The following is a 16,218-nucleotide window of genomic DNA, read 5'->3' as shown; positions in this document are numbered from 1 at the left end:
TTTTTGGGCAGAATGTCATCTGACTCCAAATATGAAATTGCCCCCCATTAGTCTCCCTGTCTCCCTTGCCCTGTTTATTCTTCTTCATGCTACTTATGATGACCTGAAATTTTATGCTTATTGAATTATCTCTTGTCTGCTTACCCACTAGCATGTAAGCAGCACAAGGACAAGTGCTCTTCCAGTGCTGTTCATCTCGGTGCCCAGAGCAGAATAGGCATTGAAAAGGTATGAACGCAGTATGTGTTTGTTGAATGAATAAATCGTCAGCTTGTGAGGGATTTTAGTTTTCTTCTTCCTACATTTCTGAGTTTCCGGCTGTCTTCCAATGAACTTTTATTACTTTTGTGATCAGTAAAAAAAAAAGAATAAATATTATTTTTTCTTCCATGGAAATAGCACAATGGAATGACATCTCGATTATAATATCTGAGAATGAAGTTCCTTTATAATGAAGTTGACATTCTTTTAAGTCTGAAATATACATGAGAAATCTGCTGGTGTGAGTCATATGTCTGTGTGGCCAGATTTCTGCTGAGCTGGGCAAGAACACATATGTGTAAAGAAAACCGCACATTGTCCACTGGGTCACCAAAGGTAAGGTAAACAGGACGACCTGTGCAAATTCGCTTCCCAGAAGGCTAGCTGGAAGCCTGTCCTCTCTGCATCTCACTTACTCTTCTCACCTGTTCACCTTTTTGTCTTTGGTCAGTAGGTGCAGAGGTGTGCTTGCCAACAGGATCCCTGAAAGTCTGCCTGAATTAGATCTCCACGGTGGGCCTCTCCCCTGGGAAGATAAGCTGGAGCTGGTCTGGTTCCAGCTGTTGAAGAATGAGGCATCTTTTGTCTTCCAACATTTGGAGTCCTTGGCTCCAAGATGGGTCTGCCAGGCCCTTCCCGCTCTCTGTTCCTTCCCTTCCTCCCTTTCTCTAGCTTAACCACTTGCCCTCCAGTCCCCAGGGCCTATTTTCTATGCTTAAGAACACTGCTTCTCTAGAAAGATGTTGTTTAGTGATATCTTTAAACTACAGTTCGACATGTATGCAATACTGGAAAATCTTTCTATGCTTTTTGAAGCTTTTCGATCCCTGATAACAGCATTTCTGACCATATGATCCATTGTGGAATTGCGGCACCTTCACTAGTGGGGATTTCAATTTGGGATCCTTTCTTCATATTTATGACAGGCTTCTCCTCCCTTCTTTCTGCCTCTCCAGACTTCCAAATATATTTATTCATCTTACAGAGCAGGTTCCTGCCAGTAGAATCGGTGGCTCCTCAACTGTACCAAGGGACATGTATTTCTATAGAGCTCGCTTTAGCTGTCTTTCATTTCATCTACATAATGGGTCAGCTGAAGTTTATTTGCACCTTCTCTCCTCATTCTGGAAGAAGTCCGTAGGTTTTCTGAAAATTTCTGTGAACTCCAGGGGCTGAAATTCCCAGGTTCCCTCTCAGCTCCAAGTCCCTGCATCTTTGATAATGCTGAGATGATTTGCACCCCACTTTTCACGGTGACTCTTTCCCTTCTGCTCCCACCAACCCAGACACAGGCCTGTTCTTTGTTTCCCCTAGCACACAAAACATTTATTTGAGAAGCAGACTTTATTGAAAAGGCTGGGTGTTTTTATATCACAGCAAGACAAACAAATTTAGTATTAGTTATTAAATATCCCTGCCTGCCACTAGTTTTCAGAGCTAAAACATTATCAGTAACCTGCATCTACCTCTGTGTTCCCACCATATTCCATATCTCTTTAGCTGCCCGACTGCTGGAAATTCTGCTCAGATTCTTTCTCTCTCCAGGCTCAGGCTTCTGCTAGGAAGTTTGGTCCCCATCTCTTTCTCCGGAGTCCGCTGCAAGTTATGCCATCCTTGCCCCCTTTCTCCACAGAGTGGAAGTAGATAGAGCCAGTTTTGTTTTTAAACAAATTCTTCACACTTTTACAATTAACCTAGAAAACAAAAACAATACCCAAAAGGACAGAGAAAAGTGAAGGCGTGGGCAATCCTCACAATCATACAATTGTGGATGAGAGCCACTATTACGAACTCTCTCTGTTTGTCTCAAGTTCAACACTCCAGCCTCAGGTATAAGAGGCTTTTCCACCCAAGGGATCCAATTCTGTGTCTACTCCCATCTGCAGCTTTAAATGGATCTCCAGTTTGCAGACTGGATTAATTATGACCTTGATTTATGACGCTTTCATCACTGGTCCATGATTGTTTTTTTATTTCATTTACCTATTGATATACCTATGAACCTGCTACTAGTTTTAATAACTAGAACATTATCAATAACTTACATCGACCTCTGTGTTCCTACCATATTTTATTCTACTGCCTTCTTTACTCCACCCCTGAGGAGTTCATTTTCTTGAATTTTGTGTTTATTATTGCCTTACTTTTAAAAGTAACTTTATCCCAAATTTTGAGAAAGGTCAAGAATAAACAATCTCCTTTTTAAGAATAAGAAAGGAAGGCTTTCCCTTTCTTATCAGTGTGCAATGGAGCTGGGAAAATTTGGTTAACCATCCAATCCATGTTCATCTCCTCCCACTCCCCCATCCATTCAAGGTCAGCTTAAGCTTTTGAATTGAAGTCATGTTCTTCTTGGAGGGGCCCCTGCCAAAGACTGAGGGTGACAATGGTGTGTATAGGGACTGTTTGTTTCTGACCAATGAGGACGCTCATAAAAGGAAACCTTAGACATCTTTGTTCTAGAGACCCTGTGGGGCTGGCAGAAACTGTTATGCCTGCATTGTGATGGCTGTCCATCCTCAATCCATTCCCTGCCCTTTCTTTCATGGCACTACTTGCTGATGAACCTCGTGCACTCCCGACTGTGTGTCCGCCTCTGCTTCTCAGAGAACTTCATCCACAGTCTGCATGGCATACTCCCTCTGATCTCTGAGGGCACCTGTCTTTATAGCAGATACTTCATAGGTGATTGTGGTACTACTAACTAGCTGAATGCCCAGCTCAGCTGTCAGGACTGTGCTCTGTGCCTTGGGGAGGGGCTCTTGTATTCTGCATGTGTCCTCTGAGAGTATGGTCTGCAGAACACTGGGTGGGAAACAGTTAAACAGGAGAAGCTGAGTATCACAGTCAGAGGTTATGTTTGCAGTTTGCATTTTTCAGAGACAGCTTTAGGCTGTGGACTTTGGCCACCAGGTGGGGCCTCTGCAATGTGGACTCCATCTGGGCCTGGCTCCCACCCGACCAGATGCTTCCCTGCTTCTCTGAGGGACAGATGAAGAAAGAGAGACTTCTGGATTAAGTGCCAAGGACTGGGAGGAAGAGGTCATGAAAGAGCCCCAGCACCTCCAAAAGAGGAGCAGTGTTCCAGGGAGCAGCTGATGCCACAGAGAGACTGATAGCAGGGGACAGCACTTCAGAGGCAGAGGGACTCTGTGGTCTGGCCGATGAGAATAGGGGAAGGGGCTGCATTTGCTGAAACTGTTGCTGCACACTCATGAGGTCATTAAGATTAAAAGCGTTAGGGCAGGGAGGGGTCATTTTATCAGAGGTCTTAAATTTTTTTAAAAAAACTGGGGTATAATTAACATATAACATTATATTAGATTCAGGTGTACAACATAATGACTCGACATTTGTATATATTGTGAAATAATCAGCACAATAAGTCTAGTTAACATCTGTCACCATACATAGCTACAAAAGTTTTTTCTTGTGATGAGAACTTTTAAGATCTACTACCTTAGTAATCTTCAAATATGCAATACAATATTATTAAGTGGAGTTGCCATGCTGTATGTTATATTCCTATGACTTATTTATTTTATAACAGAAGGAGGAGGGGCAAGGAATCACACTATCTTCCTTGGCCTCTCTGGGCAAAGCATAGCTAGCTATACCATGAAAAGGACTGAGGGTCCCTATCAATAACCCTTACCCCTATTTACAGCTATCTATGTAATTATTGTCATTTGTTCTATTAGGTGGGGCCATTTTTGCAGGTCAAAAAAAAAAAAGTGAAATATTGGCAAGTGTATTGGGTTCCATTTAATATATAGAGTTGAATTTAAGTTAGGGGTATTTATATTCCCATGCTGGGTTATCTATTTATAATCCTTCCCCTAACCTTTATTCCTGGAGCACCTCCTATAGGCCAGGCATAAAATGGAGGTCTTACCATACATTGATTCTATTCTCACAGCAACCCAAAGTGTCTGTACAATTATTATCCTTATTTTTCAGATGAAGAAAGAAAGGCACAGTCAATTGGCATGCCTAGGGGCAGAGATGGGACGAGACCTCCATCTGTCTGACCTACAAACCCATGGTTTTGACCCCTGTGCAGGTCACCCTCCTAAAGTCCTCTGGGCAGCCTCCAGGGGTTGAAGTGAGGTTGGAGACTGGACATTTGAGTTTAAAGAACTATTCAGAAAGCTGGAGTGTCCCCTATGTGAACATCAAGCTCAGATACAGGCTTTGCATGGTCTAAAGCTTACAGTTTGTGGGACCCTCTTTAGGAAAAATAATTTTTAAAAATCTTACTTTTTGCAGATTTTGCATAAACATAACTCCATGTGAACATTTTGCTTAGGCCTCTCCCCTGGCCTTAGAAGGGACTTGCATAAGGGAAGGGTGTTAAAGCTTAAGCTTCATTATTTGATGCCCAGGGGGCCAGGGCAGGTAGCTGCCTTCACAGAACAGGCATGAGTGAAGAAGGCTCTGGTCTGGCACAGACAAGGTTAGTTCAGTACATCGTAAGTTCCATTCAGGACCCAGGGAGATTGTATAAATGGAGACTCCAGGTGGCCTGCACCTTTTCCACAGAGCAGATTCTGAAAAGGTGGTCCAGGGTCTGTAGGGTGTGTGCGGTGTGCGGGGTGTGTGTGTGTGTGTGTGTGTGTGTGTGTGTGTGTGTGTGTGTGAGAGAGAGAGAGAGAGAGAGAGAGAGAGAGAGAGAGAGAAGCCTTACACTCCTTACATTCGGCATGTCTTTAGCTGAGAGCCCCGAAACTTCCACTTATGGCCACTAGGAAGAGTTGTTCCTTTGGGAACTCTTTGTGAAGAGCCTCGCCCTCCCGATCCTCCTTCCGTGGCACCCAAGGACCCTGGACTACTCCCCGCTTTTATCCTCAGGCCCAGGTCTGCTGATGAGAGCTCATCTGCATCCTGTGGACTTCCCTTCCAAGGAACAATTAACAGGAGGAGCGGGTACAGCAGTTGGAGGGTACATATGAATTCTACCTGGATTATATTGTCAGAGGTTCAGAAATAGCCGAAGTAAAACCAATGAATCACTGAAGTAGTAATTATTTTTCTCACAATTTTTTGTATAAATCACTTTTTGTTTTTTTTTTTAGTTTTTTTTTTAAAGTAGTAATTAGTGAAAAAATATTGTGTACACATCAAAAAAATTGCGAACTGGAAGCACTCATACCAAAACATAAAATGAGGCTCAGAGGAACATTTTTGTAAAGCAGCTTCTATAGCGAGAAGGCAGTGCTTCAGTAATTAAGCTAAATTAATGACTAAGCTGGTTTTGTCTGCTCAAGAAACCGTAGAGGCTGGTCTCCATTCACTTTTGATTTTAACAATACTAAGGAAAAAAGTTTTCTTCCCTCAGGAGCCACTGACCCTTTAGAAAATGCCATAAGTTAAAACCAGCTAAATTCTTAAACTAGGAAAACAGAAAAATTTAATTGACATTTAACTCAAGTTTAAGAACAGGGAGCATTAAACTATTGTGTAGATACGTCTGGACTCTGTGCTGTGATTTGCAGAGGAAGACTGCCAGGCTCCCAGGAGAGCCGGGGCCCTGCGAGTGGTCACTCTCCGCACAGCTGTGAACTCCTGGAACACAGCACTAGTCTTTGTTCGTTTGATAACCTCTGACCTAGCACATTGAGGTCTTGATCAGTGTTTCCAGGATGAACACATGAACAGAGAAAGAAGGAGACTGAAACAGGAAGGAAGGAAATAATGAGATAAAGAGAGACAGACTGATGGGAGCTTATTTAAAAGAACGTTGCCTATTCATTGTAGGACTTAAAGAAGAGGGGAGGACATAAAGATAAATAAGTTGGCATTCTTGTTCTCAGGTAACTACTCACTTTCTTGTGACAAAGAAAGATATGCCAGTACCTACAGTATTGGGCAAAGTATAATGGTTTTGCTGGGATGGGGGCCCAGCCTCCAGCTGCCAAGGCCTCCGGTTATGAGGCATACTCCTTCAGAGGCTCCCAGTATCAAGCTGTATGGTAAAAATGTTTAGAATCTTACTTGACCCTTGGTCCTTTGTAGGTGACAGATTAGAGTGCTTGTTTATATCTCTCGTCGACATTAAAAACCTAAAGAGCCTTTTATTTTACCAGCAAAATGGGTTTATTTGGAAATAGTAGAAGAATTGCAGTTTAGGACAAGCAAACTATGGCAAACCACAGGCAAGTCTGAAGAACAGAGGAGAGGGGCTTGCCTTTGTAGATGAAAAAGAGTAAGTTGGGAAGGGCTGCCTGAAAAGATCAAGGTGGTGATGGCAGCTGAGTGTGGCAATTTCTCATCCACTGGACTGTAACCAGGAGACCAACCTGAAGGCTACCAGCTAAAGAGGTTCAGGTGACCATTCAGGTATTTTGCTGGACAAGAAGAGATTCTTCTTTCCTCTTGCTGTGGTATGTTCTCCTGTTTGGGGTCTGGGTGACAGTGCGTAAAAGCTCCCCCTTTGCGGCTTCCTGACTCCATTTTACATGAGGTTTCTTTTATTTATTTTTTAACACTTTTAATTGAATCTTTCAACAATCTCTGTACCCCTAGCATCTTGAACTTCCACGATGAGATGTAAGTATGCCTTGATAGAGTTATTTTTAATTCACTGTTCTAGGATCTTGGGTGAAAAGTAAATGTTCTTTGGCTCTGGGAAATTTCCTCCAGTATGATTCTGTCTCTAGTTCCTAAGACTACTACTCAGATGTCGGAGTTTTGGATTAATTCTCTACAGCTCTTATCGTTCCTCTTACATTTCGTATTTTGTCTTTTAAATCTATTTTCTTATCACTGATCCTTCTATTAAAATTTTTTCAGTGATCATATTTTTAATTTCTAAGAGTGCTATCTTGTTTGCTAACTTTTCTGATTTTATAGTATTCTGTTCTTTTCTATACTTGTAATAGCTTCTCAAATTTCTCCAAAGATATTATATGTTTATTTTTAAATTTTCTCTTATTCCCTGAGTTATCCTTGTTTTCTCTAAGGTCATTATTTTTATTGTATTTTTCTCTTAACTTTTAATTAAAAAATATTCAAACATATATAAATTAAAAGGGTAGTGCATTGACTATTCAGATACCCTTTGACTAATCATCAATCTTTAACATTTTGCACATTAACTTTTTGTCTTTCTAATTTATTGTTTTTCCCAAGTCAATTGAAAGTAATTGCAGACATGACATTTCACTACTAAGTACTTCAGCATATATTTTCTTTAATAAGAACATTCTCTTATATGCAACAAGATCATTATCACATTCCAAACACTTACTATTAATTCAATATTTTCTAATATTTAGTTCATATTTAAATTCTCCCATTTGTGCCCAAATTTTCTTTAATAGCATTTTTGTGGGATTCAGGATAGTAGGGGCATTCAAGAGGCACATATTACAGTTAGTTATTATGTTTCCTTAGTTTCTTTTAACCTAGAACAGTTCCCCCTTACTCGCTTTTTCGGTAGTTTCTCATTATGCTGACGTTTTGAAGAGCTCGGGCTAGTTATCTAATTGAATGTTCTACATTCTGGATTTATCTGATTCATCTGATTATATCATAAACAGGTTAAACATTTTTGGCAAGTACACCTCCTAGGTAATTTTGTGCACTTAAGACTGCATCTCATTAGGAGGAGATACTTCTTTCCTTATGATTAGATTCAGCTTATACATCCTGGGCAGTAATATTATAAAAGGGACATTGTCTGCTTTTCAGGGCATCACATTCAGAGGTACACAATGCTCACCTGCCCATCATAGGTGATATTGATTTGGATTACCCAGTCAAGGTGTTGTCTTCTTTATCACCTCATTTTCCTCTTGCAATTAATAAGCCATCTTTGGGGACAAATTTTAAGGCCATGTAAATTTCCTGGTCCTTATAAAATTTTCTCCCATTTATATTTAGAACCCATTTTCCTGAACCATCATTACTATGATGGTTGTAAAACAGTGATTTTCAAAATTAACCACTCCTTCTACATTTGTCAGAACTTGCTGGCTCTACGAGATGTCCCAGGTTCATCTTATACTTTTCATGTTCTAGTCCTGGAATCAGCTCTTTCTCTGAGGAGCTCTGGTTCCTTTTAGTGGTTGCTTTTATTGTTGGAGGGTACTTTCATTGGGTGAACTGTAGTTATAGGTTAGCAGTTTTCCTCCCTTCAGTATTTTAAAGACGTTCTATTGCATTCTGGTTTACATTATTTCTGATAAGAAGTTAATGTTTTATCATTGTTTAATTTTTTTTCATTCAGTTTCATTTTTTCTCTGCTTTTAATATTTTTCTATTTACCTTTGGTTTATAGCATTTGAGCTTTTTAAATCTATAGTGATATTTTTTCATTATATCTAAAGTGTTTAAAATGTTTCAGCCATTATTTCTTCAAATATATTTTTTCATGCTATAACATCACACTTTTCCTTTTGGGACTTCAATTATATAAATATTAGACTACTTAATATTGTCCTACAGATCACCACGGCTCTGTTCATTTTTTTTGCCATCTTTTTTATTTTCTCTTCGTAATTCACTTTGGATAGTTCTATGGACCTGCTTTCAAGTTCACCAATCTTTTTTTCCTGCAGTGTCTAATCTGCCCTTAAACCATTTAGTAAAATTTTAATTTCTGATATTGTATTTTTCAATTCTAAAATTTTCATTTGATCATTTTTATTAGTTTCCATTTATCTACTGAATTTCCCCATTCGTTAACTCACTTCGTTCAGTTTTTTCCCTTTCAATCCTTAAACATTTTTATAATGGCTGTTTTAAAGTCTGTGTCTGTTAATTCCAACATCTCTATCATGTCTGGGTTTGTTTCCCTTAACTGTATTTCCCCCACTGATTTTGAATCGCATTTTACTACTACTCCACCGATCAGTTGAGTTTTGATTGTAGGCTGTACATAATACATGCTATGTTGTTGAAATTAGGTAGTTTCCTTTAAAGGTCGTTGAGGTTTGTTTTAACAGGCAATCTATTTATTGGTGAATCGCTTTGATTCGTTTTCTTTAAGGATTGTTTTAAGCTTTGTTAGGACTGGTCTAGACTATTTCTTACTTTAGGGCTAGAATAGCTCTGTTCCTAAGATGTGGCCTTTCTGAGGCTTCAAATGAATTTCAAATTGTTCAGCCACAATGCTTGATTCGAACTTCTATGTCTCTAAGTACTGTGAGACCTCTGGAATCTGTGCAGCTCCCAACTCCTCAATAGCTGTCCTCTGCTAGGCTTTGCTTATCTGTCCATGCTCAGTTGAGTATTCAGCGAAAGACTCAAGGGGATCCCCTATACAGGTTTGAAGCCCTTTTTCTGTGTAGCTTTCATTATCAGTACCCTGCCTCACAGATTTCAGCTGCCTCAGCAGGCCTAAAATCTAATTTCTGCCTTCTCAGCTCAAGAAGGCCACTGTTCTCTGCTTGGGCTCTACCTCTGTGTACTGTGGTCTATAAAGAGTCTTCAGGAAGAAAGCCAAATAATCATGGAGCTCACATGGGTGCTTTTCTTAGGGATCACAGTTCTGAACTACCTGTTGTCCCAATATCTTTAAAAAGTTTCCTTCTACGTTTTGTCTAGTTTTATGGTTATTTATAGCAGGAGGGCTAGTCCAGTACTAGTTACTCTATCATGGCCCAAATGGTTGGAAAATTTAAATGCCAAATACAATTTCTTAAAAAGCTACCACACTCTTTGATTTTTAAAAATTTCTTCTTTTAGCTCTGGTAAATTTTGTGAGGAAGTTGTCCAATTTATCCAAATTGCAAACTATATTGATATAAAGTTGTTTACAATATTCTCTTATTATCTCTTAATGTTTATAGGATCTGTAGTGATTTCCCCCTTCTTATTCCTGACATTGGCATTTTGCGTGTTTGTGTTCTTTCTCTTTTTTCTTGATCAGTCTTACCAGGAGTTTACTGATCTCTTCTTTGAACCAATCCTTCCTTGGCTTTGTTGATTTTTTTTCTTTTACTGTTTTATTGATTTCTGTTCTTATTTTCTATTTTCTCTCTTATTTAGCTGTCTTTTTACTAGTCTTTTGAGATAAAAACTTAGATTATTGTTTTTTAGCCTTTCTTCTTTTCTTATTTATGCATTCCAGCCTATATATTTACCTCTAAGCACTGCTTTAGCTGCATTACACAAATTTTGGTGTTATATCTTCATTATTATTGTTCGAAATATTTTTTAATTTCTAAGGTAGTTTTTCTTTGACTCATAGATTATTTAAAAGTACATTATTTTGTTTTCAGGCAATTGGAAATATTTCAGTTACTTTTTTTTGTTACTGAATTTTTTAGCTTAATTCCACTATAGTTAGAGAACTATACTCTGAATATTCTGAATAATTTAAATCCTTTGAAATTTGCTAAAGCACCTGTTATGGCATAGTATGCTGTCAGTTTTAATATATTTCATGTGTACTTGAAAATAATATGTATTCTGTCATCAATTAAGTCAAGTTTTTAATTTTATTGTTCAGATTTCTACATTCTTATTAGTTTGCGTGTATGGGGGGGTGAGAACTTATACTATTAGATATTTAGAGAGATGTGTTGTTATAGCTTCTTCCATTTTTTTTTTCACAGACCACCTGTTAAAGTCCAGCATGCTTTGCTCATAAACTCACAGAGATATTGAGAAAAGGAGGTAGAACATACTGAGAAAACACCAAGGCAAAGCCATGGCTAAGATCTCAGCAGAGACTCCCTGTCCTCCTTACAGTCTTGGCTGAGCTGAGCCCTATCCTCACAGTGTTTTGTTTTGGATGCTAGACCATGGCAGTCAGTCCTCCTGGATCCCTCATGAATACATCTTAGAACTGTCTGCTTGGGGGATGAAAGAGGAAGAATTTATCTTTTGTCTTCTATTTTCCAGCTGATCTAAGGCTTAGACTCTAAGAATAGCACTGTGAGCCTTAAATCTCTCTATATTTTGGGACAAAACTACATGTATGTAGCACTGGGCCCAAGGCAAGGCACTGTCAGGTTGCACAGACAAAGGACTGGTTGAAGACTATGCAAAACTGGTTGCCACAGCAGTGGCTGGAGTAAAAGATGTGGCCAAGAGGATTTGAAGTGGTGCACAAGAGAGCTCCTGGTGTCACTCAGATTTGCTTTTGCCTTCTATCAAGTCCGGTCTACCATGGAGTCCCCACCAAGAAGGCGGTCAGCTACAATTTCTGCAAGAATGTAATACAAGAGTGTTAGTAGAACAAGCTATGGTCCTCACTGCTGCAGCTGTCCTAAAGCTGAAATTGGCATTTGTCATCTCTTTCTCCCATCACCATTATAGATTTCCCTCTCCATCCGCCAGAACTTTGATTGGTGTGGGTTGGTTGCCCTGGGGGGAGATCTTGTTCTTTATCCCCAAAGATCTGAGCCTTAGCTACCTTGCCCTTGTCGAACAGTGGTTACAGTAATTGCTTGCTCATCATTATCCCTGGGCATGAGACCTCTGAGTTTTGGTCACAGTACTTTGTGCCATCATCATATGCAACCCTAGCTCTTCATGGCAACCAGAATCAATTATCATCCTCTGCCAGAAATCTTTGCTTATTGATCCATTGGCATAGGATTTCCAAGAGTCTAGGTAGTAGGTGTAGCTTGAAGTTTAGTAGACCCCTTATGTCAGATGTTTCCTCCTTCTTCCCCCACTACAGAAGCCAGGCCTTCTAATACATCCAAGCACAAGACTGTAGGCACAGGAAATGCAGTCTGAAAGTGGGACACCAGGAGCAATGGTGAAAGGGGTCGATCCTATTTCCAACTTTTGGTTCCCGGACCCATGTCAAACATCTGCTGAGGAAACAACACTATATATCACTCATTGGTCAGTGCTTAAACCTCATCTTAGAGGATGCACTTTAAGTCCACAGGGTATTGTCCCTATGCTGGTGCCTTAAATGAGAGTTTAACAGGCTATTCTAATGTTCTCTTAGCCCATTTGCTTTCGGGTACTGAAGAACACAGTAAGATCAGTAGATCCTGTGATCACATGTCCTTCACGCTTCCTTTGCCATAAGATGGGTTTCTTGTTCTGAAGTGATGATGTGTGATACATCATGATAGTAGGTAAGGAATTTTGTTAGCTTGAAGACTGTGGTACTGGTGGAAGAACTATGAGCAGGGAAGGAAATCAGAGAAGGTATGTTTTCTTTTGGATGGCAAAGGACAGTAAGGTAGAAACCAGTATGACTGTTCTGTGGCCCCTGGAGCCTTGTCTCAAGTTCTCTGTGTCATTCATTTGCTTGGAGGACCTTCTCTTCAGGACCCTGGAGAAGATAGTCTGCTGGGGACTTATGGCTAGGCCCTCAGGCTCACTCAACTGGGCAGGGCTACTGCATATGGCTGCATAGGTTATGTATTGCGCACCACCAGGGAGTGCCATTTGCAAAACTATGACATGCGTGGTGCCACCTGGAGTTGTGCAGTGCAGAGATCCTGTACAAGAGCATCACACTTCAGCACTTGTCACTGTCAAACATGTGCTGGGAAACAGTGTCACAATTTGATGCTAAGTGAACCCCTACTATTAGCTTAATCTGAGTGTAGATCTTAAAATCTGCTCTTCCCTTGAATTTTCCAGAGGTCCAGCTACCACTGCTCACTGCTAAAAGCCTCTAGACCTTCTTGCATTCCTCCACCCATTTTCTTCCTCCCTGCAGTGGGAGAAGTGGCGATTAATGCCGAGGCCTCAGTTTACCTAACAGTCAAATTTATGAGCCAGTGATACTGAGCTGGTGGGTGTTAAAGGTAAAGCTGTCATTGTGGTTAAGTGACAAAAAAGAGCTCCAGGAATGTTAGTAGCACCTTTCCACAAAGGCACTCACAGTGGTTTTGCTTTATTCTCCACAACATCTCTGTGAAGTTAGAAGAAGATAAGGGAACACATTCCCCATTTTACTTCGGGAGAAACCGAGGCCAGAGGGGAAAAGTGACTTTCTCAATATATGGACTGATGGTTTGTGTCCACTCTAAAATTCACACATTGAAATCCTAACCCCTAATATGATGGTATTAGGTTATGAAGGTGGAGCTCTCTTGCCCTCTTTATGCCTTATGACGACACAAAGAGAAGACAGCAGTCTGAAAACCAGGAATAGGGCCTTCACCTAGAACCCAGCCATACTGGCACCCTGGTCTCAGGCTTCCAGACTCCATAACTGTGAGAAATAAATGCTGGGGCTTTTTTGTTTTGTTTTGTTTTGTTATAGTCAGATTTTTACTTAAAATTTTCATCAGCCAACTTAGCGTTTTCTACCAACTCAGGGAGCAGAAACCTTCACAGGCTTCATGATCTTTTGTTTAGATGCTGCCTTTGTGAGAATCTTGGCAGTGGCCATTGCTGTCTTAGATGCTTGCTTAGCCTTTTTAGCTTCCTTGGCAGCCCTGATAGCTTGTTCTCATTGAGCCTTCCCAACTTCAGGTTTCTGATTCCTCTTGGCCATTATATCAGCAAGAGATGCACTGGCGACGGCCCTCTGGAATTTGACTGCATGGCGGGTTCTTTTCTTTTGAATTTCTTCTGACTGTCCCTTTTTGTACTTTCTTCTATAAAGGACAGTCCAGTTTATCTGTAGAGTATTCCTCTTGGAAAGGAATGCTGACTTGCTTTTTGCATTAAGAAATTGGAAAACCTTCCTGTTGGTGCTGGTGTGGCACCTCCCATATCCAGGGTAGATCTTGTACCCACTGAAAATATGCAGCTTGACTTTTGTGGCTACAGCTGCCGAGAAAAGAATAAATGCTGGTTAAGTCACCTAGTCTATGATGTTTTGTTATAGCAACCCGAATGGACTGAGATGCCAGGATCACGCAGCGATTTGGCAGCAGAGCCTCTGCCTCAGTGCATCACTTACTCAGACAGTTACTACTTCTATCTGCAGGCCGCACACACCTAGATCCCACAAGGGGAATTATTAGTTAAGGTCCAATCAGGAGACAGAAACCACACAGTGACTTGAACAGGGAAAGTTTAATATAAAGAATTATTAACTATAACAGGGGATTGGGGTAAAGGAAAGTTGATTAGTGACTGGTGGAGAAGACTCGAATACATATAGGAGCAGCAGACATAGGGAGCTGCCCCAACCCCTAGAGCTGATGTAGAGCACCCAAAGAAGGAACAAATCTGTGAAAGAGTCTTCCTCCACAGAGCTGCGATCCAGACCTCACTGAAGAAGGTGTGGCCAGGGATCCCCGGATGGTGAGGTCTACTGAGGTGTTGTGTCAGCCGGACTCATTGAGAAACAGTACCTGGAGTGCAAGTATTGGGCAGAGGAACTACTCATGGAGAATTGTAGCACACTGCTGGCTGCTGTGTGCTACAAAAACTGTATGCAGCTGGTCCAGGTGCTGCAGAAGTCTCATCTGCAGGAGGCCGTCCAGGGAAGCATCTGGAACCTGAAAGTTGAGCCCCTTCCTTCTCCAGCCTCCTTCCAGTACCCACTACTGAGAGGCTTAACATTCAGCCCCCTGGCAAAGGAGAAATATTTTAGGGTCCAGCTCAATTATCATAGAGCAATAAACTTGGAATTGAGAGGCAATAACTTGATGAGTGGCACATGGAACACAGAACTTGGAGTCCCTCAATTAAAAGTATTTTAATTCCATTTGGTAGCCCTCAGCACCAAACCAAGTGTCCAGAATGGAAAATCTCCAGGCACAGGAAGGAAGAAAAGGGACCAAGGAATTCAGGAAGACAGATCAGCAAGGTGAAAATATATCCACCTCCTCCCCCTTTCCCAGGGAGTACTCTTGGGGAAGGGAAGAACCCATAATAATTTTTGTACTTTTTAATTGAAGGACAATTTACAAGCAGTTAAGTGCACTAATCTTAAGGGTACTGCTTGACAAAGTTTTGCATATGTATAAACCCATATGCTCATCCCCCCAGATAAAGAGAGAACATTACCAGCACCCTAGAAGGGTCCCTAATTCCCTTCCCAGTGAGCACAGAAATTTCCACTATTCTGACTCCAGTCATCATAGATTGGTTTCCCTGTGTTTGAATTTCATATATATGGAGTTATATAGTATCTACTCATTGGTGACTTTAAAAAAAAAAATTGTCTTTGTGAGATTCATCTATGTTGTAGTGAGTGGTAAAACCAGAACAATGTTTAAGCAAAACAAACAAACAACCCCCCCCAAAAAAAAAAACCAAAAAAACCAGAAAGAAATATCAGCCATGATGCTTACTGGACTGTTTCCTATGAAAACACGTCTGGTTACGAGCATATCTACATACCTAGTCTTCATAATGTAGATTTATGAATATATCCTCAGATCATCAGGCCACCACTGCTTTACTGGCTGTGTGTGATGCTCCATTGTGTGGGCCCAGCAAACTCAGATAAATAGTAGATAAACCTCTGAACTGAGAGGTACCACACAGTGGGTGGACTAGGGTAGGATTTGAGTCATTTGAGTAACTGCTGAGTTTCAGAGTCTTCAGAGCATGGAAAAGAGGACCTGAGGGAGCAGATCCAGCCTCTCAATGGACAGGGCTGAGCTAGAGCACAGGAGGCTGGGGCCATAGCAGGTCTAGATTTAGCACATACTTGAGAGTCTGTGATTCCAGTATCCTAGGTAAGACCCTGAGGATAAGCAGTTGTGACTCAGAGATGAACAGGTGACAGGCTTTCACTTTAGTGCCACGCCCTGCCAGATCTTGGGTGTGGAGGTGGGTGAGTGAGGTGGGACTGGGATTAATCAGCTGGTCCTTTTTGCTCTGTCCAGGGATTCGGCACCTAGGGCTGCAGGGAAGCTCAGCAGGTGATGCAGGGAATTTTGGTTTTAAGCAAGGAATTTACTCGTTCATCCATTGATGAACACCTAGGTTGTTTCCATATCTTCCATATCTTAGCTATTATACATGCTGCAATGAACATAAGAGATGCACATACTTTTTCAAATTAGTGTTTTCATTTTCTTGTAATATGATATGATACATCCATTTTCAGTTTTGGTACATCTATTT

The 16,218-nt window shown here is 40.8% G+C and overlaps 1 pseudogene; it reads right to left on the bottom strand.

Moving 5' to 3' along the window:
• Positions 1-13,443: 13,443 nt before the first annotated feature.
• LOC105307850 lies at positions 13,444-14,527 on the bottom strand (annotated as a pseudogene).
• Positions 14,528-16,218: the final 1,691 nt, after the last annotated feature.

The sequence above is a fragment of the Pteropus vampyrus genome, unplaced genomic scaffold (assembly GCF_000151845.1).
Source record: "Pteropus vampyrus isolate Shadow unplaced genomic scaffold, Pvam_2.0 Scaffold14, whole genome shotgun sequence".
NCBI lineage: Eukaryota > Metazoa > Chordata > Mammalia > Chiroptera > Pteropodidae > Pteropus > Pteropus vampyrus.
Note: the sequence above shows the minus strand (reverse complement) of the source record. Positions and strands in the feature narration are given on the sequence as shown.